This window comes from Lolium perenne, chromosome 2, assembly GCF_019359855.2.
Source record: "Lolium perenne isolate Kyuss_39 chromosome 2, Kyuss_2.0, whole genome shotgun sequence".
NCBI classification, from domain to species: domain Eukaryota; kingdom Viridiplantae; phylum Streptophyta; class Magnoliopsida; order Poales; family Poaceae; genus Lolium; species Lolium perenne.
Window position 1 is genome coordinate 88472183 of NC_067245.2, and position 23828 is coordinate 88496010.

Below are 23828 nucleotides of genomic sequence, written 5' to 3' on the forward strand. Positions count from 1 at the left end.
TGGTTTCAGAAATCCTAGTAAGGAAATATTCTCGGAATTGGACGAAATCAACGCCCAGGGTCCTATTTTGCCACGAAGCTTCCAGAAGACCGAAGAGTCAACGAAATGGGGCCACGAGGTGGCCAGGAGGGCAGGCGGCGCGGCCCCACCCTTTGTCGCGCCGACCTGTCTCCTGGGCCCCTCGCGTCGCCCCCTGACCTACCCTTCCGCCTACAAATAGCCTTCGTCGCTAAACCCCCAGTACCGAGAGCCACGATACGGAAAACCTTCCAGAGACGCCGCCGCCGCCAATCCCATCTCGGGGGATTCAGGAGATCGCCTCCGGCACCCTGCCGGAGAGGGGAATCATCTCCCGGAGGACTCTACGCCGCCATGGTCGCCTCCGGAGTGATGTGTGAGTAGTCTACCCCTGGACTATGGGTCCATAGCAGTAGCTAGATGGTTGTCTTCTCCTCATTGTGCTTAATTGTCGGGTCTTGTGAGCTGCCGAACATGATCAAGATCATCTATCTGTAATTCTATATGTTGTGTTTGCTGGGATCCGATGAATAGAGAATACCATGTTATGTTGATTATCAATTTATATCTATGTGTTGTTTATGATCTTGCATGCTCTCCATTATTAGTAGAGGCTCTGGCCAAGTTTTTGCTATTAACTCCAAGAGGGAGTATTTATGCTCGATAGTGGGTTCATGTCTCCGTGAATCTGGGGAAGTGACAGAAATCTCTAAGATTATGGATGTGCTGTTGCCACTAGGGATAAAACATTGGTGCTATGTTCGAGGATGTAGTTACTGATTACATTACGCGCAATACTTAATGCAATTGTCTGTTGTTAGCAACTTAATACTGGAAGGGGTTCGGATGATAACCTGAAGGTGGACTTTTTAGGCATAGATGCATGCTGGATAGCGGTCTATGTACTTTGTCGTAATGCCCAATTAAATCTCACTATACTCATCATAATATGTATGTGCATGGTCATGCCCTCTTTATTTGTCAATTGCCCAACTGTAATTTGTTCACCCAACATGCTGTTTATCTTATGGGAGAGACACCTCTAGTGAACTGTGGACCCCGGTCCAATTCTCTATACTAAAATACAATCTACTGCAATTGTTCTACTGTTTTCTGCAAACAATGATCTTCCACACTATACATCTAATCCTTTGTTACAGCAAGCCGGTGAGATTGACAACCTCGCTGTTTCGTTGGGGCAAAGTACTTGGTTTGTGTTGTGCAGGTTCCACGTTGGCGCCGGAATCCCTGGTGTTGCGCCGCACTACATCTTGCCGCCATCAACCTTCAACGTGCTTCTTGACTCCTACTGGTTCGATAAACCTTGGTTTCTACTGAGGGAAACTTGCCGCTGTGCGCATCACACCTTCCTCTTGGGGTTCCCAACGGACGCGTGTCGAACGAAAAGACAATACGTCAACCACGCGCATCAAGCAAATTTCTGGCGCCGTTGCCGGGGAGATCAAGACACGCTGCAAGGGGAGTCTCCACATCCCAATCTCTTTACTTTGTTTTTGTCTTGCTTAGTTTTATTTACTACTTTGTTTGCTGCGCTAAATCAAAACACAAAAAAATTAGTTGCTAGTTTTACTTTATTTACTGTCTTGCACTCTATATTTAAAACACAAAAAAAATTAGTTACTTGCATTTACTTTATCTAGTTTGCTTTATTTACTACTGCTAAAATGGGTACTCCTGAAAATACTAAGTTGTGTGACTTCACAACCACAAATAATAATGATTTCTTATGCACACCTATTGCTCCACCTGCTACTACAGCAGAATTCTTTGAAATTAAACCTGCTCTATTGAATCTAGTTATGCGAGAGCAATTTTCTGGTGTTAGTTCTGATGATGCTGCTGCCCATCTCAATAATTTTGTTGAACTATGTGAAATGCAAAAGTATAAAGATGTAGATGGTGACATTATAAAATTAAAATTGTTCCCTTTCTCATTAAGAGGAAGAGCTAAAGATTGGTTGCTATCTCTGCCTAAGAATAGTATTGATTCATGGACTAAATGCAAGGATGCTTTTATTAGATATTATCCCCCTGCTAAAATTATATCTTTGAGGAGTAGCATAATGAATTTTAAACAATTAGATACTGAGCATGTTTCACAAGAATGGGAAAGAATGAAATCTTTGGTTAAAAATTGCCCAACCCATGGACTGACTACTTGGATGATCATCCAAACCTTTTATGCAGGACTGAATTTTTCTTCGCGGAACCTATTGGATTTAGCTGCTGGAGGTACCTTTATGTCCATCACTCTTGGTGAAGCAACAAAGCTTCTTGATAATATGATCAATTACTCTGAATGGCACACGGAAAGAGCTCCACAAGGTAAGAAGGTAAATTCTGTCGAAGAAACCTCTTCCTTGAGTGATAAGATTGATGCTATTATGTCTATGCTTGTGAATGATAGGACTAATGTTGATCCTAATAATGTTCCGTTAGCTTCATTGGTTGCTCAAGAAGAACATGTTGATGTAAACTTCATTAAAAATAATAATTTCAACAACAATGCTTACCGGAACAATTCTAGTAACAACTATAGGCCATATACTTATAATAATGGCAACGGCTATGGTAATTCTTATGGGAATTCTTACAACAATAATAGGAATTCACCCCCTGGACTTGAAGCCATGCTTAAAGAATTTATTAGTACACAAACTGCTTTTAACAAATCTGTTGAAGAAAAGCTTGGGAAAATTGATATACTTGCTTCTAAAGTCGATAGTCTTGTTGCTGATGTTGATCTTTTGAAATCAAAAGTTATGCCTAATGAAAATCATCATAATAAAATTGTTACTACAGAAAATGCCATCCAAGTTAGAATTAATGAGAATATAAGATTGATGGCCGAATTGCGTGCTAGGTGGGAAAGAGAAGAAAATGAGAAAGAAGATAATATAGCTAAAGTTTGGACTATTACCACCACTAGTAATGCTAATTCTACACAAGTTGATGCACCTCCTACTATTACTAATAAAAGAATTGGTGTTAGCAATGTTTCCACTTCAAATGCAAAGCGCGAAAAACTGCCTGAAACTGCTAAAGCTATTTGACACTGTGATAAAGCTGCTGAAATTTTTCCAACATTGGGGATGATGATCCCATTGCTTTAGATTATAATGGTTTGAATTTTTATGATTGCCACATCTCTGAAGTTATAAAGTTCTTACAAAAACTTGCTAAGAGTCCTAATGCTAGTGCTATAAATTTGGCTTTCACGAAACATATTACAAATGCTCTCATAAAAGCTAGAGAAGAGAAATTAGAACGCGAAGCCTCTATTCCTAGGAAGCTAGAGGATAGTTGGGAGCCCATCATTAAGATGAAGGTCAATGACTTTGATTGTAATGCTTTATTTGATCTTGGTGCAAGTATTTCTGTTATGCCTAAGAAAATTTATAATATGCTTAACTTGTCACCGCTGAAAAATTATTATTTGGATGTTAATCTTGCTGATCATTCTACAAAAAAACCTTTGGGGAAAGTTGATAATGTTCGCATTACCGTTAATAATAACCTTGTCCCCATTGATTTTGTTGTCTTGGATATTGAATGCAATGCATCTTGTCCCATCATATTGGGAAGACTTTTTCTTCGAACTGTTGGTGCTATCATTGATATGAAGGAAGGTAATATTAAATATCAATTTCCTCTCAAGAAAGGTTTGGAACACTTCCCTAGAAAGAGAATGAAGTTACCTTTTGATTCTATCATTAGAACAAATTACGATGTTGACACTTCGTCTCTTGATAATACTTGATACACACTTTCTGCGCCTAACTGAAAGGCGTTAAAGAAAAGCGCTTATGGGAGACAACCCATGTTTTTACTACAGTACTTTGTTTTTATTTTGTGTCTTGGAAGTTGTTTACTACTGTAGCAACCTCTCCTTATCTTAGTTTTGTGCATTGTTGTGCCAAGTAAAGTCGTTGATAGTAAGGTTCATACTAGATTTGGATTACTGCGCAGAAACAGATTTCTTTGCTGTCACGAATCTGGGCAAAATTCTCTGTAGGTAACTCAGAAAATTATGCCAATTTACGTGAGTGATCCTCAGATAAGTACGCAACTTTCATTCAATTTGAGCATTTTCATTTGAGCAAGTCTGGTGCCTCAATAAAATTCGTCTTTACGAACTGTTCTGTTTTGACAGATTCTGCCTTTTATTTCGCATTGCCTGTTTTGATATGTTCGATGGATTTTTCGATTCCGTTGACTTTCAGTAGCTTTGTGCAATGTACAGAAGTGTTAAGAATGATTATGTCACCTCTGAACATGTATATTTTGATTGTGCACTAACTCTCTAATGAGTTGTTTTGAGTTTGGTGTGGAGGAAGTTTTCAAGGATCAAGAGAGGGAGATGATACAACATGATCAAGGAGAGTGAAAGCTATAAGCTTGGGGATGCCCCGGTGGTTCACCCCTGCATATATCAAGAAGACTCAAGCGTCTAAGCTTGGGGATGCCCAAGGCATCCCCTTCTTCATCGACAACATTATCAGGTTCCTCCCCTGAAACTATATTTTTATTCCATCACATCTTATGTGCTTTGCTTGGAGCGTCGGTTTGTTTTTGTTTTTTTTTGTTTGAATAAAATGGATCCTAGCATTCATTGTGTGGGAGAGAGACACGCTCCGCTGTTGCATATGGACAAGTATGTCCTTAGGCTTTACTCATAGTATTCATGGCGAAGTTTCTTCTTCGTTAAATTGTTGTATGGTTGGAAACGGGAAATGTTGCATGTGGTAGTGTATAATAAAATACTTGTAGAACATTGAGCTTTGATAACTTGATTCTTTGCAAATGTTTTGAGGTATTTAGATGGTAAGGCTTGCTGGATAAATAAGTTAAAATTAGTACTGGATTGTTGTCTTTAAGCTTGTGCCGTACTACAAACTCTATTTAAATAGTTGAAGGCGTAGTTGGACTTGATAGCTTTCCATGTCTGAGAGTTCATCGTAATAACTAAGTTGTGCTGAAGGTCGAGGGAGCTAGCGGGGTACTTGTGCCACCGTGAACGGCCCTCCTTGGAGTAAATTTTAATCATGCTCTTAATGATGAACCTGCTAGTTGTTTGCAATAAGCTTGTGAGTTCTTTTTGACTAATGTTAAGCTACGGTTTTTGGCACTTCCACCATCCAAATTTGCTAGCCTCTTGATCTTTGTGCATTGCCTTTTGCTCACATTGAGAATTGTGCATACTTCTCCGGTACATCCAAACCCGTGGGAGAACTTTCTCTTGTTCTCCTACACATAAGCCCATACATCTCCTCAAAACAGCCACCATACCTACCTATCACAGCATTTCCATAGCTGTTCCGAGATATATTGCCATGCAACATCCATTTTTACATTACATGCCATGTTGTCATTTATTATTTATATATTGCTTTGCATGATCATATACAGCTGATGTGTGGTTTACCCATGTTACGCTAGATCATTGCACATCCTGCTACACTGGCAGAGGCATACAGTTTCATACATCATGTTTCATTCGTTATGAGTTATTTGTACCAAAAAGTGTGTTGTCATATTAGGATGTTGCCCCTAAAAATGAAAAGAGCCATGGAGGCCATCAAAAAGAAAAAAAAGAAGAAAGAAAAAAAATGAAAAGAAAGAAAAAAAAAGAAAAAAAAGAAAGAGAAAAAAGAAAAAAAAAAGAGAATAAAGAAAAAGGGGGCAGCATTACTATCTTTTATCCACACTTGTGCTTATGTTTTAGCACCCGCATTATTCATAGTCATCATTTGTGCTCATGTTTAGCACCTACATTCATATGAGAGAGTTTTCATGTTTTACTAGTATAACTATGTGGGGAATTTACACTATAGAACTTGGGTTGTATATTCCAATGATGAGCCTCCTCAAAAGTGCTCTAGGTCTTCGTGAGCAACCGAGTTGGATGCACCCCCACTAGTTCCATTGGAGAGCTTTCATACACATATAGCTCTATGTGCATCCGTTGCATGGCAATCACTACTCCTTGCATAGCATCGATCATAAGGCTTCCTCTTGTCTAATGGTCATTTACAGCTTTGCAAGCCTTTCTTCCATTTGGCCTTCCAAACCCCCATTAACGTTCTTTATGCCATAACATCCTGGTGCTAATACCAAATGCTTGCGCTCACCAGTTGAGTAGACTTCGAAACAGTTGATTCATGACGCTCATGTTTATGTTTACTTGACTGAATCCTTCTTATGTTGTGAAAATTTACTTGATGCTTGGAATGAAGGATAGAACTTCTATGCTGAATACTTAATACATCTTTAATGAACTTTGTACGGTTGCAAGTCTTTAAAGCAATAGTTCATGAAAACTTCTATCTTGTCTGACTCTTGCATTATCATCTCTTATATCAATATAGATACTTGCTTTGAATGATTTGATCTCAGCTCATATGCTTTACAATAGTATGATCAAGGTTATGATGGCATGTCACTCCAGAAATTATCTTTGTTTATCGTTTACCTGCTCGGGACGAGCAGGAACTAAGCTTGGGGATGCTGATACGTCTCCGACGTATCGATAATTTCTTATGTTCCATGCCACATTATGGATGATATCTACATGTTTTATGCACACTTTATGTCATATCCGTGCATTTTCTAGAACTAACCTATTAACAAGATGCCGAAGTGCCAGTTGCTGTTTTCTGCTGTTTTTGGTTTCAGAAATCCTAGTAAGGAAATATTCTCGGAATTGGACGAAATCAACGCCCAGGGTCCTATTTTGCCACGAAGCTTCCAGAAGACCGAAGAGTCAATGAAGTGGGGCCACGAGGTGGCCAGGAGGGCAGGCGGCGCGGCCCCACCCTTGGCCGCGCTGACCTGTGTCCTGGGCCCCTCGCGCCGCCCCCTGACCTACCCTTCCGCCTACAAATAGCCTTTGTCGCGAAACCCCCAGTACCGAGAGCCACGATACGGAAAACCTTCCAGAGACGCCGCCGCCGCCAATCCCATCTCGGGGGATTCAGGAGATCGCCTCCGGCACCCTGCCGGAGAGGGGAATCATCTCCCGGAGGACTCTACGCCGCCATGGTCGCCTCCGGAGTGATGTGTGAGTAGTCTACCCCTGGACTATGGGTCCATAGCAGTAGCTAGATGGTTGTCTTCTCCTCATTGTGCCTAATTGTCGGGTCTTGTGAGCTGCCGAACATGATCAAGATCATCTATCTGTAATTCTATATGTTGTGTTTGTTGGGATCCGATGAATAGAGAATACCATGTTATGTTGATTATCAATTTATATCTATGTGTTGTTTATGATCTTGCATGCTCTCCGTTATTAGTAGAGGCTCTGGCCAAGTTTTTGCTATTAACTCCAAGAGGGAGTATTTATGCTCGATAGTGGGTTCATGTCTCCGTGAATCTGGGGAAGTGACAGAAATCTCTAAGATTATGGATGTGCTGTTGCCACTAGGGATAAAACATTGGTGCTATGTTCGAGGATGTAGTTACTGATTATATTACGCGCAATACTTAATGCAATTGTCTGTTGTTAGCAACTTAATACTGGAAGGGGTTCGGATGATAACCTGAAGGTGGACTTTTTAGGCATAGATGCATGCTGGATAGCGGTCTATGTACTTTGTCGTAATGCCCAATTAAATCTCACTATACTCATCATAATATGTATGTGCATGGTCATGCCCTCTTTATTTGTCAATTGCCCAACTGTAATTTGTTCACCCAACATGTTGTTTATCTTATGGGAGAGACACCTCTAGTGAACTGTGGACCCTGGTCCAATTCTCTATACTGAAATACAATCTACTGCAATTGTTCTACTGTTTTCTGCAAACAATCATCTTCCACACTATACATCTAATCCTTTGTTACAGCAAGCCGGTGAGATCGACAACCTCGCTGTTTCGTTGGGGCAAAGTACTTGGTTTGTGTTGTGCAGGTTCCACGTTGGCGCCGGAATCCCTGGTGTTGCGCCGCACTACATCTCGCCGCCATCAACCTTCAACGTGCTTCTTGACTCCTACTGGTTCGATAAACCTTGGTTTCTACTGAGGGAAACTTGCCGCTGTGCGCATCACACCTTCCTCTTGGGGTTCCCAACGGACGCGTGTCGAACGAAAAGACAATACGTCAACCACGCGCACCAGTCCCCCGAATTGGAGTTTCGCGATGGTAGCGGCGCCCCTGGAGTCTTTCTGGAGTTTCATAAATTGGTATCACGTTTTTAGGTCGAAAGGGGTCTTATAGGCGAAGAGGCGGCGCAGGAGGGGCACCAGGGCGCCCTCCCATAGGCCGGCGCAGCCAGGGGCCTGCCCGCGCGGCCCTGTGGTGTGGGGGCCCTGGGCCTCCTCTCCGTCTCCCCTTCGGTGTCCTGGTCCGTCTCGGTGAATTATGATGTTTGGTCTTCGTTTCGTCGAATTCCGAGAATATTGCCCGAACAGCCTTTCTGGAACCAAAAACAGCAGAAAACAGGAACTGGCACTTTGACATCTTGTTAATAGGTTAGTTCCGGAAAATGCATAAAAACATTATAAAGTGCGAGCAAAACATGTAGGTATTGTCATAAAACAAGCATGGAACATCAGAAATTATAGATATGTTGGAGACGTATCAGCATCCCCAAGCTTAGTTCCTACTCGCCCTCGAGTAGGTAAATGATAAAAAGAATAATTTCTATAGTGACATGCTTCTTACATAATCTTGATCATACTATTGTAAAGCATATGAGATGAATGAAGTGACTCAAGGCAATGATCTATAGTTGCTAACAAATAGATAACATATAGCAAAACTTTTCATGAATAGTACTTTCAAGAGAAGCATCAAAAGTCTTGCATAAGAGTTAACTCATGAAGCAATAAATTCAAAGTAAAGGCATCGAAGCAACACAAAGGAAGATTTAAGTTTCAGCAGTTGCTTTCAACTTTCAACATGCATATTTCATGGAATATTGTCAACACAAAGTAATATAATAAGTGCAAATAAGCAAGTATGTAAGAATCAATGCACAGTTGACACAAGTGTTTGCTTCTAAGATGGAAGGAAGTAGGTAAACTGACTCAACATAAAGTAAAAGAAAGGCCCTTCGCAGAGGGAAGCAGGGATCAAATCATGTGCTAGAGCTTTTCAAGTTTTGAAATCATAAAGAGAGCATAAAAGTAAAGTTTTGAGAGGTGTTTGTTGTTGTCAACGAATGGTAGTGGGCACTCTAACCCCCTTGCCAGACAGACCTTCAAAGAGCGGCTCCCATGATGTAGTTTATTTTTATTTTTGGGTGACACTCCTTCCAACCTTTGCTTTCACAAGCCATGGCTAATCGAATCCTCGGGTGCCTTCCAACAATCACATACCATGAAGGAGTGTCTATTTATTTTAGTTTTATTTAGATGACACTCCTCCCCACCTTTGCTTTCTCAAGCCATGGCTAACCGAATCCTCGGGTGCCTTCCAACATTTCACATACCATGGAGGAGTGTCTATTTGTGATTAATTGGGGCTGGGAACCCCGTTGCCATCTCTTTTTGAAAAATTATAGGATAAGCGGATGAAGCCACTAGTCCATTGGTGAAAGCTGCCCAACAAGATTGAAAGATAAAACACCACATACTTCCTCATGAGCTATAAAACATTGACACAAATTGAGAAGCATTTTGAATTGTTTAAAGGTAGCACATGAAGTATTTACTTGGAATGGCAGGAAATACCACATAGTAGGTAGGTATGGTGGACACAAATGGCATAGTTTTTGGCTCAAGGTTTTGGATGCACGAGAAGCATTCCCTCTCAGTACAAGACTTTGGCTAGCAAGGTTATTTGAAGCAAACACAAGTATGAACCGGTACAACAAAACTGACATAAAAACATATTGCAAGCATTATAAGACTCTACACTGTCTTCCTTGTTGCTCAAACACTTTTACCAGAAAATATCTAGACCTTAGAGAGAACGATCATGCAAACCAATTTCAACAAGCTCTACGGTAGTTCTCCACTAATAGGTTCAAACTACATGATGCAAGCTTAAGCATGATCTACTTGAGAACTCAAAAAAAATTCCAAGTGTCAAATTATCCAAGACAATATGAGGCATTTTCTGTTTCCAACCAAATAACAATAAATGCAACAGCTTCCAACTTTTACCATTGAACATTAGAAGTAAAACGAAGAACACAAGTGTTCATATGAAAAAGCGGAGCGTGTCTCTCTCCCAAACAAGGATTGCTAGGATCCGAATTTATTCAAACATAAACAAACGAAAATAAAAGCACACAGACGCTTCAAGTAAAGCACATAAGATGTGACCGAATAAAAATATAGTTTCAATAGAAGAAACCTGATAAATTGTTGATGAAGAAGGGGATGCCTTGGGTATCCCCAAGCTTAGAAGCTTAAGTCTTCTTGAAATATGCAGGGATGAACCACGGGGGCATGCCCAAGCTTAGACTTTTCACTCTTCTTGATCATATATCATCCTCCTGTCTTGACCCTTGAAAACTTGCTTCACACCAAACTTCTCATAAACTTCATTAGAGGGGTTAGTACTCAAAAAACTTTAATCCACTTTAGTCCTGTAGTGACACATTGCAAGAACTCAATAAAACATTAGCTACAGCTCTCCACGTCTAGAAAGCCTCGCTTAAAGTCCACAAGAGACAATGCAAAAAACAGAGACAGAATCTGCCAAAACAGAACAGCCAGTAAAAACGAATTTTTAAGAGGTACTTCCGTTGCTCAAATCAGAAAGCTCAAAACTAATGAAAGTTGCGCACATATCTGGGAAACATGCATGTAAATTGGCAGATTTTTCTGAGTTACCTACAGAGAACCCTGCCCAAATTTGTGACAGATAGAAATCTGTTTCCGCGCAGAAATCCAAATCTAGTATCAACCTTCGATTAGAGACTTTACTTGGCACAACATTGCAATAAAATAAAGATAAGGAGAGGTTGGTACAGTAGTAACAACTTCCAAGACACAACAAAACAGTAGCAAAATAAAAACATGGGTTATCTCCCAAAAAGTGCTTTCTTTATAGCCATTAAGATGGGCTCAGCAATTTTAATGATGCACTCGCAAGAAATAAGAGTTAAAGCAAAAGAGAGCATCAAAAAGAAAATTCAAAACACATTTAAGTCTAACCCACTTCCTATGCATAGGAATCTTGTACACAAATAAATTCATGAAGAACAAAGTGACAAGCATAAGAAGACAAAACAAGAGTAACTTCAGAATTTTAAGCATATAGAGAGGTGTTTTAATACCATGAAAATTTCTACAACCATATTTTCCTCTCTCATAATAATTTTCAGTAGCTTCATGAACAAACTCAACAATATAACTATCACATAAAGCATGCTTTTCATGATCCATAAACACATAATTTTTATCAAGCTCAAAAATAGTGGGATTAAAACTTTCAAACCCACTTTTATCAATAATATAACAAGATGATTGATCAATCTCAAGAGATACGGGACTCCTAGATAAAGTCAAGAACTCTCCAATCCCATTTTCATTAGTAGTACAATTAATATTATCAAATAACATAGGACCATCATCTAGAGCTTTATCATAAACATTTGCTACACAAAATTCTTTAGTACCATGCATTTCGACATCAGGCACAAACAAAGCATTATCATAAGATTTATCAAAATAGCATGGATTATCATAGATAACAGTAGCATAATTATTCTCACAAGTTTTACTCATAGAGAATATTTCAAGAGAATCCACAGGAACATAACATTCAACCTCCTTTGGTAAGCATGGAGGACAATGAAATAGTGTAAGAGATAAAGAGTTACTCTCATTAGAAGGTTGGCATGGGTAGCTAATCCATTCTTCCGCCTTTTGTTCATCACTCTCCTCTTCTTTTTCATCCAATGAGCTTTCAGGTTCATCAATTTCCTCCTCTTTTTCATCCAATGAGCTTTCAGGTTCATCAATTTCTTCTTCCACAGGTTCCTGCAAATTGTGAATGCATTCTTGTGCATTAATGAGTCTCTCTTTATAATCAATGATATAAGGATTATCACTGTAACTTTCTATGCAAAAATTAAGGATAGAAGAGACATAATCTTTAAGGTCCTTATAAACAACACAAGTTTCATAATTTTTAGACATGAAGGATTCTATCTCAGAGGCTCCCATAAATATGACAAATTGTTCTACTTCTTCGAACCCAAGATGAATATAGTTATTCCAATTATAGTTCTTAATTAAAACTTCTTCACTAAAGCCACATTGGAATTTAAGATGTTTAGTATCCTGTTGAGAGCAACAGTTTATATCATGGCGTTTAAGCAAGATTTTAGCAATTGTATTCAATTTTTCTATCACAGCACTCATGACTTTACCTGTTCTTGATTCTCTATAATTCATATATATTTCAATAAGCTCCAAATAGGTTGTGGGTTCTCCCATAACAACAGTTTTTAATTTTTCGGTTTTTCAAATTTTTATGGATTTTTGGGTATATGAGAAAATTAAAACAAGACAAAAATAAACTAGGCAAAAGTAAACTAAGCAAAACAATACTAGATAGAAATAAACTAAGCAAAACAAAATAAAACAAAATAAAAAAGAGAGAGAGGTAGAGTGTACTCCCCAGGTGAACTTATGAGTAGAGCTATGCCTTCCCGGCAACAGCGCCAGAAAATAGTCTTGATAACCCACAAGTATAGGGGATCGCAACAGTCTTCGAGGGAAGTAAAACCCAAATTTATTGATTCGACACAAGGGGAGGTAAATAATACTTATAAGCCTTAACAACTGAGTTGTCAATTCAGCTACACCTGGAAAAGCACTAGTAACAGGGGTGATGTGAAAGCAGCAGTAATATGAGAGCAATAGTAACAGTAACACAACGACGGTAACGATAACACAGAGGCGATGGCACCAGAAAATAGTTGATACTACTTCCAATGACATATAGAACGAGTATATGATGATGAGAGATGGACCGGGGTTCCCAGCGATCTACACTAGTGGTAACTCTCCAATAACAAGTGACAAGTGTTGGGTGAACAAATTACAGTTGGGCAATTGATAGGATTGAAATAGCATTAAGATAGAACATCAAGATTATTAATCATGTAGGCATGTTTTCCATATATAGTCATACATGCTCGCAATGAGAAACTTGTACAACATCTTTTGTCCTACCAGCCGGTGGCAGCCGGGCCTCAAGGGAATCTACTGGCTATTAAGGTACTCCTTTTAATAGAGCACCGGAGCAAAGCATTAACACTTGGTGAAAACATGTGATCCTCATACCTACGCCTTCCCCTCCAGTTGTCCCAATTTCTGTCACTTTGGGGCCTTTGGTTCCGGACATAGACATGTTCATACAACTTGTAGATACAATCTAAGCAATAAGTATAGAGCTTAAATCTAAGATCATGCCACTCGGGCCCTAGTGACAAGCATTAAGCATGACAAGATTGCAGCAACAATAACTTCACAAACTTTATAGATAGACTAATCATAATGTATCATCCATCGGATCCCAACAAACACAACACCGATTACATCAGATGAATCTCAATCATGTAAGGCAGCTCATGAGATCATTGTATTGAAGTACATGGGAGAGAGTGTACCAACTAGCTACTGCTAGAACCCGTAGTCCATGGGGGAACTACTCACGGAGCATGATGGAGGCGGTGGCGTCGATGGAGATGGCTTCCGGGGGCACTTCCCCGTCCCGACAGGGTGCCGGAACAGAGACTTCTGTCCCCCGAATTGGAGTTTCGCGATGGCAGCGGCGCCCCTGGAGTCTTTCTGGAGTTTCGTCAATTGGTATCACGTTTTTAGGTCGAAAGGGGTCTTATAGGCGAAGAGGCGGCGCAGGAGGGGCACCAGGGCGCCCTCCCATAGGCCGGCGCGGCCAGGGGCCTGCCCGCGCGGCCCTGTGGTGTGGGGGCCCTGGGCCTCCTCTCCGTCTCCCCTTCGGTGTCCTGGTCCGTCTCGGTTAATTATGATGTTTGGTCTTCGTTTCGTCGAATTCCGAGAATATTGCCCGAACAACCTTTCTGGAACCAAAATCAGCAGAAAACAGGAACTGGCACTTTGGCATCTTGTTAATAGGTTAGTTCCGGAAAATGCATAAAACATTATAAAGTGCGAGCAAAACATGTAGGTATTGTCATAAAACAAGCATGGAACATCAGAAATTATAGATATGTTGGAGACGTATCAGAAAGTTTCACAAAATTTGAAATTTAGGGCAAAAATGATGCCATACATGATGCTTTTTTCGAGGTTTTGACCTGAAAATCAATTGGGAATTATAAAGGGAAATAAAAAGTTCGAAAAATGTAAAAACGGAACAATCTATCTATCTATGTATAGAAGATCAGCTGTATGAAATTTGAGGTCATTTAGAGAAGGTAGAATAAATCACCTTGTTAGAAAAGCTGGTTTCAGTGAGATGAAACGACATGCATTTAAGCAAAGTGATTTTTTTCGAACATCTCCAAATGACCCCAAATTTGACATACATGATGCCATACGTGTAACAACAAGGAACCCTATCTAAAAAGTGCCAAAAAAGTTTGCCCAACCGTATAGCTCTATCAAAAAGAACCTCACCATGGCGCTAGTATAATTTTGGGCTTAATTACAAACTTTCGTTACCTAACCTTCAACACGAAACTTGTTTCAAATCACTTTTGGCGTACAAGAAACAAATCCCACCTTGATTCGAGCACCACAGCCTCCAAACGATGGTGATGCCGATATCGGCAAGGTCGGAACGGCTATGCTCGCCGCCACTGCTAGGTCACCGTCGGGATGCACCCTCAATCCCGTCCCCTCATTCGATCACTGACACACCAGAGATACCGCCGAGGCCAATGCCGAACGTACATGTTGATGCCAATGCCGAACATGCATGCACACCGCTATGGGCACGGCCACGCCGCCCCGCTATGCTGGACGCCACAGACCACCGCGAGGTCTTTCCCTTCGCCACCACACTATTCTAGCACCCATCTATACACGCCAGAAAGGAGAGACACTAGTTTTCTCTACATTGCTCGCGTTCGTGTCGGACATGGTAAGTCAAAGTTTTGAGGTAGTCGTCGATGTCGTCGACCATTTCTTCTCTTCTTTGCATGGTTAAACGCGTCTAGTTCATATCTATCTAATGCATCTGGTCTCGCCTCATGCAGTTCTTTGTGGACGAAGATCTCATCTCGGCACCCTGCAGGCCACCTCCTCCGTGCCATCGCTGTAGAGCTCCGTTTAAAAATCTATTCCTACCCGTGTATTGCCCCTTGTATCAGCGCCATGGCCCACTTGTCATTCGATATACCGAAGCCCCACTCGTGCGTGTTTTGGTCAGGGATACAACGATGCTTACGGTCAAACAAAGATGGATGGTCTGACGTGTCTTTGCGGGCTCTACGTGGCCCGACTAGTCAGAAGATAACGGTCAACCGTCGGGCAACTGGCCGTTACAGCACATGTGATGGTTTCAGACAAGGTCTTGGGGAAAACTGAGGAAAAACTAAGGAGTTGGGGAAAACTGAGCATAACTAAGGAACCGAGGGCACGAAAATAGAAATCCCTATTAAATATGCATGCACAATACTTTCAAGAACCAAATGGAGATACAATTTGGACAAAACACCAAATAAATCAAGAGACAATGGTTGCCTGAGACGTCTGCAACGTATCTATAATTTCTGATGTTCCATGCTTGTTTATTGAAAAATACCTACATGTTTTGCTCACACTTTATAATGTTTTTATGCGTTTTCCGGAACTAACCTATTAACAAGATGCCGTAGTGCCAGTTCCTGTTTTCTGCTGTTTTTGGTTCCAGAAAGGCTGTTCGGGCAATATTCTCGGAATTCGATGAAACGAAGACCAAACATCATAATTCACCGAGACGGACCAGGACACCGAAGGGGAGTCAGAGGGGAGGCCTGGGTCCCCAGACCATAGGCCGGCGCGGCCTGGAAGTGGGCGCGCCGCCCTATGGGGTGGGACCCCCAGGCGCCCTCCTGCACCGCCTCTTCGCCTATATAAGCCCTTTCGACCTAAAAACACGATACGGATTGACGAAACTCCAGAAAGACTCCAGGGGCGCCGCCGCCATCGCGAAACTCCAATTTGGGGGACAAAATCTCTGTTCCGGCACGCCGCCGGGACGGGGAAGTGCCCCCGGAAGCCATCTCCATCGACGCCACCGCCTCCATCATGCTCCGTGAGTAGTTCCCCCATGGACTACGGGTTCTAGCAGTAGCTAGTTGGTACTCTCTCTCCCATGTACTTCAATACAATGATCTCATGAGCTGCCTTACATGATTGAGATTCATCTGATGTAATCGGTGTTGTGTTTGTTGGGATCCGATGGATTGTTACATTATGATTAGTCTATCTATAAAGTTTGTGAAGTTATTGTTGCTGCAATCTTGTTGTGTTTAATGCTTGTCACTAGTGCACGAGTGGCATGATCTTAGATTTAAGCTCTATATGTATTGCTTAGATTGTATCTACAAGTTGTTTGCACATATTGCTGTCCGGAACCCGAGGCCCCAAAGCGACAGAAATTGGGACAACCGGAGGGGAAGGCTGTGATATGAGGATCACATGTTTTCACCAAGTGTTAATGCTTTGCTCCGGTGCTCTATTAAAAGGAGTACCTTAATCTCCAGTAGATTCCTGATACGTCCCCGACGTATCCATAATTTCTGTCGTTCCATGCTTGTTTTATGACAATACTTACATGTTTTGCTTGCACTTTATGATGATTTCATGCATTTTCCGGAACTAACCTATTAACGAGATGCCACAGTGCCAGTTCCTGTTTTCTGCTGTTTTTGGTTCCAGAAAGGCTGTTCGGGCAATATTCTCGGAATTGGACGAAATCAACGCCAAACCTCCTATTTTTCCCGGAAGGCTCCAGAACACCGAAGAAGAGTCGGAGAGGGGCCAGAGGGCCACCAGACCATAAGGCGGCGCGGCCTGGCCTGGGCCCGCGCCACCCTATGGTGTGGAGCCCCCAGGTGCCCCCCTGCGCCGCCTCTTCGCCTATAAAATCCCTTTCGACCTAAAAACATCGTACCAATTGATGAAACTCCAGAAAGACTCCAGGGGCGCCGCCACCGTCGCGAAACTCCAATTCGGGGGACAGAACTCTATTCCGGCACCCTGCCGGGACGGGGAAGTGCCCCCGGAAGCCATCTCCATCAATGCCACCGCCTCCGCCATGCTCCGTGAGTAGTTCCCCCATGGACTACGGGTTCTAGCAGTAGCTAGTCGGTATACTCTCCTCCATGTACTTCAATACAATGGTCTCATGAGCTGCCTTACATGATTGAGATTCATCTGATGTAATCGGTGTTGTGTTTGTTGGGATCCGATGGATGATACATTATGATTAGTCTATCTATAAAGTTTGTGAAGTTATTGTTGCTGCAATCTTGTTATGCTTAATGCTTGTCACTAGGGCCCGAGTGGCATGATCTTAGATTTAAGCTCTATATTGTTGCTTAGATTGTATCTACAAGTTGTATGCACATGTCACATGCCGGAACCAATGGCCCTAGTGACAGAAATCGGGACAACCGGAGGGGATGGCGGTGATGTGAGGGACACATGTTTTCACGGAGTGTTAATGCTTTGCTCCGGTACTCTATTAAAAGGAGTACCTTAATATCCAGTAGTTTCCCTTGAGGCCCGGCTGCCACCGGCTGGTAGGACAAAAGATGTTGTGCAAGTTTCTCATTGCGAGCACGTACGACTATAATTGGAAAACATGCCTACATAATTAATAATCTTGATGTTCTAGCTTAATGCTTTGATTCCTATCAATTGCCCAACTGTAATTTGTTCACCCAACACTTATCATTTATTGGAGAGTTACCACTAGTTTAGATCGCTGGGAACCCCGGTCCATCTCTCATCATTATATACTCGTTCTATATGTCATTGGAAGTAGTATCAACTATCTTCTGGTGCCATTGCTCTCATATTGCTAATACTGCTGCTGTGTTACTGTTACTACTGCTCTCATATTACTGCTACTTTCACATCACCCCTGTTGCTAGTGCTTTTCCAGGTGCAGCTGAATTGACAACTCAGTTGTTAAGGCTTATAAGTATTCTTTACCTCCCCTTGTGTCGAATCAATAAATTTGGGTTATACTACACTCGAAGACTATCGCGATCCCCTATACTTGTGGGTTATCAAGACTGTTTTCTGGCGCCGTTGCCGGGGAGGCATAGCTCTACTCATAAGTTCACCTGGGGAGTACACTCTACCTCTCTCTCTGTTTTATTTTATTTTGTCTTGCTTAGTTTACTTTTGTCTAGTTTATTTGTGCTTAGTTTATTTCTGTCTAGTATTAGTTTGCGTAGTTTACTTTTGCTTAGTTTATTTTTGTCTTGTTTTATTTGTCTCATATACCCAAAAATCCATAAAAATTTGAAAAATCTAAAAATTAAAAACTGCTATTATGGGAGAACCTACAACCTACTTGGAGCTCATAGAATGTTATAATAATTATAGAAAATCAAGAACTGGTGAAGTAATGAGTGCTATGATAGAAAAAGTGAATACAATTGCTAAAATCTTGCTTAAACGCCATGATATAAACTGTTGCTCTCAACAGGATACTAAACATCTTAAATTTCAATGTGGCTTTAGTGAGGAATTTTTAATTAAGAACTATAATCGGAATTGCTATATTCATTATGGGTTCGAAGAGGTAGAACAATTTGTCGTGTTTATGGGAACCTCTGAGATTGAATCCTTCATGGTTGAGAATTATGAAACTTGTGTTGTTTGCAAGGACCTTAAAGATTATGTCTCTTCTATCCTTAATTGTTGCATGGAATGCTTCAGTGATAATCCTTATATCATTGACTATAAAGAGAGACTCATTAATGCACAAGAATGCACTCACAATTTGCAGGAACCTGTGGAAGAAGAAACTGATGAACCTGAAAGCGCATTGGATGAAAAAGAGGAGGAAATTGATGAACCTGAAAGCTCATTGGATGAAAAAGAAGAGGAGAGCGACGAACAAAAGGAGGAAGAATGGATTAGCTACCCATGCCAACCTTCTAATGAGAGTAACTCTTTATCTCTTACACTATTTGATTGTCCTCCATGCTTACCGAAAGAGGTTGGATGTTATGTTCCTGTGGATTCTCTTGAAATATTCCCTATGAGTAAAACTTGTGAGAATAATTATGCTACTGTTATATATGATAATCCATGCTACTTTGATAAATCTTATGATAATGCTTTGTTTGTGCCTGATGTCGAAATGCATGGTACTAAAGAATTTTGCTTAGCAAATGTTTATGATAAAGCTCTAGATGATGGTCCTATGTTACTTGATAATATTAATTGTACTACTAATGAAAATGGGATTGGAGAGTTTTTGAATTTATCTATGTGTCCCATATCTCTTGAGATTGATCAACTACCTTGTTATATTATTAATAAAAGTAAGTTTGAAAGTTTTAATTCCACTATTCTTGAACTTGATAAAAATTATGTGTTTGGAAATCATGAAAAGTATGCTTCATGTGATAGTTATATTGTTGAGTTTATTCATGAAGCTACTGAAAATTATTATGAGAGAGGAAAATATGGTTGTAGAAATTTGCATGGTACTAATACACCTCTCTATGTGCTGAAATTTTTGAAGCTACACTTGTTCTATCTTCCTATGCTTGTTACTTTGCTTTTCATGAACTAGTTTATTTACAAGATTCCTATGCATAGGAAGCATGTTAGACTTAAATGTGTTTTGAATTTGCTTCTTGATGCTCTCTTTTGCTTCCAATACTATTTCTTGCGAGTGCATCATTAAAACTGCTGAGCCCATCTTAATGGCTATAAAGAAAGCAACTTCTTGGGAGATAACCCATGTGTTATTTTGCTACAGTACTTTGTTTTATATTTGTGTCTTGGAAGTTGTTTACTACTGTAGCAACCTCTCCTTATCTTAGTTTTGTGTTTTGTTGTGCCAAGTGAAGCCTCTAATCGAAGGTTCATACTAGATTGGGATTTCTGCGCAGAAACAGATTTCTATCTGTCACGAATCTGGGCTGTTTTCTCTGTATAAAAATCATAAAAATATGCCAATTTACATGCGTGTTCCTCAGATATGTACGCAACTTTCATTAGTTTTGAGTTTTCTGATTTGAGCAAGTCTGGTGCCTCAATAAAATTCGTCTTTACGGACTGTTCTGTTTTGACAGATTCTGCCTTTTATTTCGCATTGCCTCTTTTGCTATGTGGGATGGATTTCTTTGTTCCATTAAACTCCAGTAGCTTTGGGCAATGTCCAGAAGTGTTAAGAATGATTGTGTCACCTCTGAACATGTGAGTTTTTGATTATGCACTAACCCTCTAATGAAGTTTATGAGAAGTTTGGTGTGAAGGAAGTTTTCAAGGGTCAAGAGAGGAGGATGATATATGATCAAGAAGAGTGAAAAGTCTAAGCTTGGGGATGCCCCCGTGGTTCATCCCTGCATATTTCGAGGAGACTCAAGCGTCAAAGCTTGGGGATGCCCAAGGCATCCCCTTCTTCATCAACTTATCAGGTTCCTCCCCTGAAACTATATTTTTATTCGGTCACATCATATGTGCTTTACTTGGAGCGTCTGTGTGTTTATTTTCGTTTTATTTTTGTTTGAATAAATTAGGATCCTAGCAATCCTTGTTTGGGAGAGAGACACGCTTCGCTTTTTCGTATGAACACTTGTTCTTCGTTTTACTTTTAATGTTCAATGATAAAAGTTGGAAGCTACAATACTTATCTTTATTTGGTTGGAAAAGGAAAATGCCTCATATGTCTTGGATAATTTGACACTTGGCAATTGTTTTGAGCTCTCAAGTAGATCATAAGTTTTTGCATGTAGTTTAAACCCATTAGTGGAGAACTACCGTAAAGCTTGTTAAAATTGGTTTGCATAATTGATCTCTCTTAAGGTCTAGATATTTTCTGGTAAAAGTGTTTGAGCAACAAGGAAGACAATGTAGAGTATTATAATGCTTGCAATATGTTTTTATGTAAGTTTTGCTGTACCGGTTCATACTTGTGTTTGCTTCAAACAACCTTGCTAGCCTAAACCTTGTATCGAGAGGGAATACTTCTCATGCATCCAAAATACTTGAGCCAACCACTATGCCATTTGTGTCCACCATACCTACCTACTATGTGGTATTTCCTGCCATTCCAAAGTAAATTGCTTGAGTGCTACCTTTAAACAATTCAAAATGCACCTCTGATTTGTGTCAATGTTTTATAGCTCATGAGGAAGTATGTGGTGTTTATCTTTCAATCTTGTTGGGCAACTTTCACCAATGGACTAGTGGCTTCATCCGCTTATCCAATAATTTTGCAAAAAGAGCTGGCAATGGGATTCCCAGTCCCAAATTAATTAACAAAAAAATAGACACTCCTCCATGGTATGTGATTGTTGGACCACCCGAAGGATTCGGTTAGCCATGGCTTGTGTAAGCAAAGGTTGGGAGGAGTGTCATCATAATAAAACTAAAATAAAAAGGCACTCCTTCATGGTATGAGATTGTTGGCAGGCACCCGAGGATTCGGTTAGCCATGGTTTGTGAAAGAAAGGTTGGAAGGAGTGCCACCCAAAAATAAAAATAATTCATGGGAGCCGCTCTTTGAAGGTTTGTCTGGCAAGGGGGTTAGAGTGCCCACTACCATTCGTTGACAACAACAAACACCTCTCAAAATTTTACTTTTTATGCTCTCTATATGTTTTCAAAACCAAATCTCTAGCACAAATATAGCAATCGATGCTTCCCTCGTAGAAGGGCCATTCTTTTACTTTTATGTTGAGTCAGTTTACCTACTTCCTTCCATCTTAGAAGCAAACACTTGTGTCAACTGTGCATTGATTCTTACATACTTGCATATTTGCATTCATCATATTACTCTATGTTGACGATATCCATGAGAAATACATGTTGAAAGTTGAAAGCAACCGCTGAAACTTAAATCTTCCTTTGTGTTGCTTCGATGCCTTTACTTTGAATTTATTGCTTTATGAGTTAACTCTTGTGCAAGACTTTTGATGCTTGTCTTGAAAGTACTATTCATGAAAAGTTTTGCTATATGTTATCTACTTGTTAGCAACTATAGATCATTGCCTTGAGTCACTTCATTTATTTCATATGCTTTGTAATAGTATGATCAAGGTTATGTAAGTAGCATGTCACTACAGAAATTATTCTTTTTATCGTTTACCTGCTCGGGACGAGCAGGAACTAAGCTTGGGGATGCTGATACGTCCCCGACGTATCCATAATTTCTGTCGTTCCATGCTTGTTTTATGACAATACTTACATGTTTTGCTTGCACTTTATGATGATTTCATGCATTTTCCGGAACTAACCTATTAACGAGATGCCACAGTGCCAGTTCCTGTTTTCTGCTGTTTTTGGTTCCAGAAAGGCTGTTCGGGCAATATTCTCGGAATTGGACGAAATCAACGCCAAACCTCCTATTTTTCCCGGAAGGCTCCAGAACACCGAAGAAGAGTCGGAGAGGGGCCAGAGGGCCACCAGACCATAAGGCGGCGCGGCCTGGCCTGGGCCCGCGCCACCCTATGGTGTGGAGCCCCCAGGTGCCCCCCTGCGCTGCCTCTTCGCCTATAAAATCCCTTTCGACCTAAAAACACCGTACCAATTGACGAAACTCCAGAAAGACTCCAGGGGCGCCGCCACCGTCGTGAAACTCCAATTCGGGGGACAGAACTCTGTTCCGGCACCCTGCCGGGACGGGGAAGTGCCCCCGGAAGCCATCTCCATCAACGCCACCGCCTCCGCCATGCTCCGTGAGTAGTTCCCCCATGGACTACGGGTTCTAGCAGTAGCTAGTCGGTATACTCTCCTCCATGTACTTCAATACAATGGTCTCATGAGCTGCCTTACATGATTGAGATTTATCTGATGTAATCGGTGTTGTGTTTGTTGGGATCCGATGGATGATACATTATGATTAGTCTATCTATAAAGTTTGTGAAGTTATTGTTGCTGCAATCTTGTTATGCTTAATGCTTGTCACTAGGGCCCGAGTGGCATGATCTTAGATTTAAGCTCTATATTGTTGCTTAGATTGTATCTACAAGTTGTATGCACATGTCACTGTCCGGAACCAATGGCCCCGAAGTGACAGAAATCGGGACAACCGGAGGGGATGGCGGTGATGTGAGGGACACATGTTTTCACGGAGTGTTAATGCTTTGCTCCGGTACTCTATTAAAAGGAGTACCTTAATATCCAGTAGTTTCCCTTGAGGCCCGGCTGCCACCGGCTGGTAGGACAAAAGATGTTGTGCAAGTTTCTCATTGCGAGCACGTACGACTATAATTGGAAAACATGCCTACATAATTAATAATCTTGATGTTCTAGCTTAATGCTTTGATTCCTATCAATTGCCCAACTGTAATTTGTTCACCCAACACTTGTCATTTATTGGAGAGTTACCACTAGTGTAGATCGCTGGGAACCCCGGTCCATCTCTCATCATTATATACTCGTTCTATATGTCATTGGAAGTAGTATCAACTATCTTCTGGTGCCATTGCTCTCATATTGCTATTACTGCTTTGTTATCTTACTACTACTCTCATATTACTGCTACTTTCACATCACCCCTGTTGCTAGTGCTTTTCCAGGTGCAGCTGAATTGACAACTCAGTTGTTAAGGCTTATAAGTATTCTTTACCTCCCCTTGTGTCGAATCAATAAATTTGGGTTATACTACCCTCGAAGACTATCGCGATCCCCTATACTTGTGGGTTATCAATTCCCTTGAGG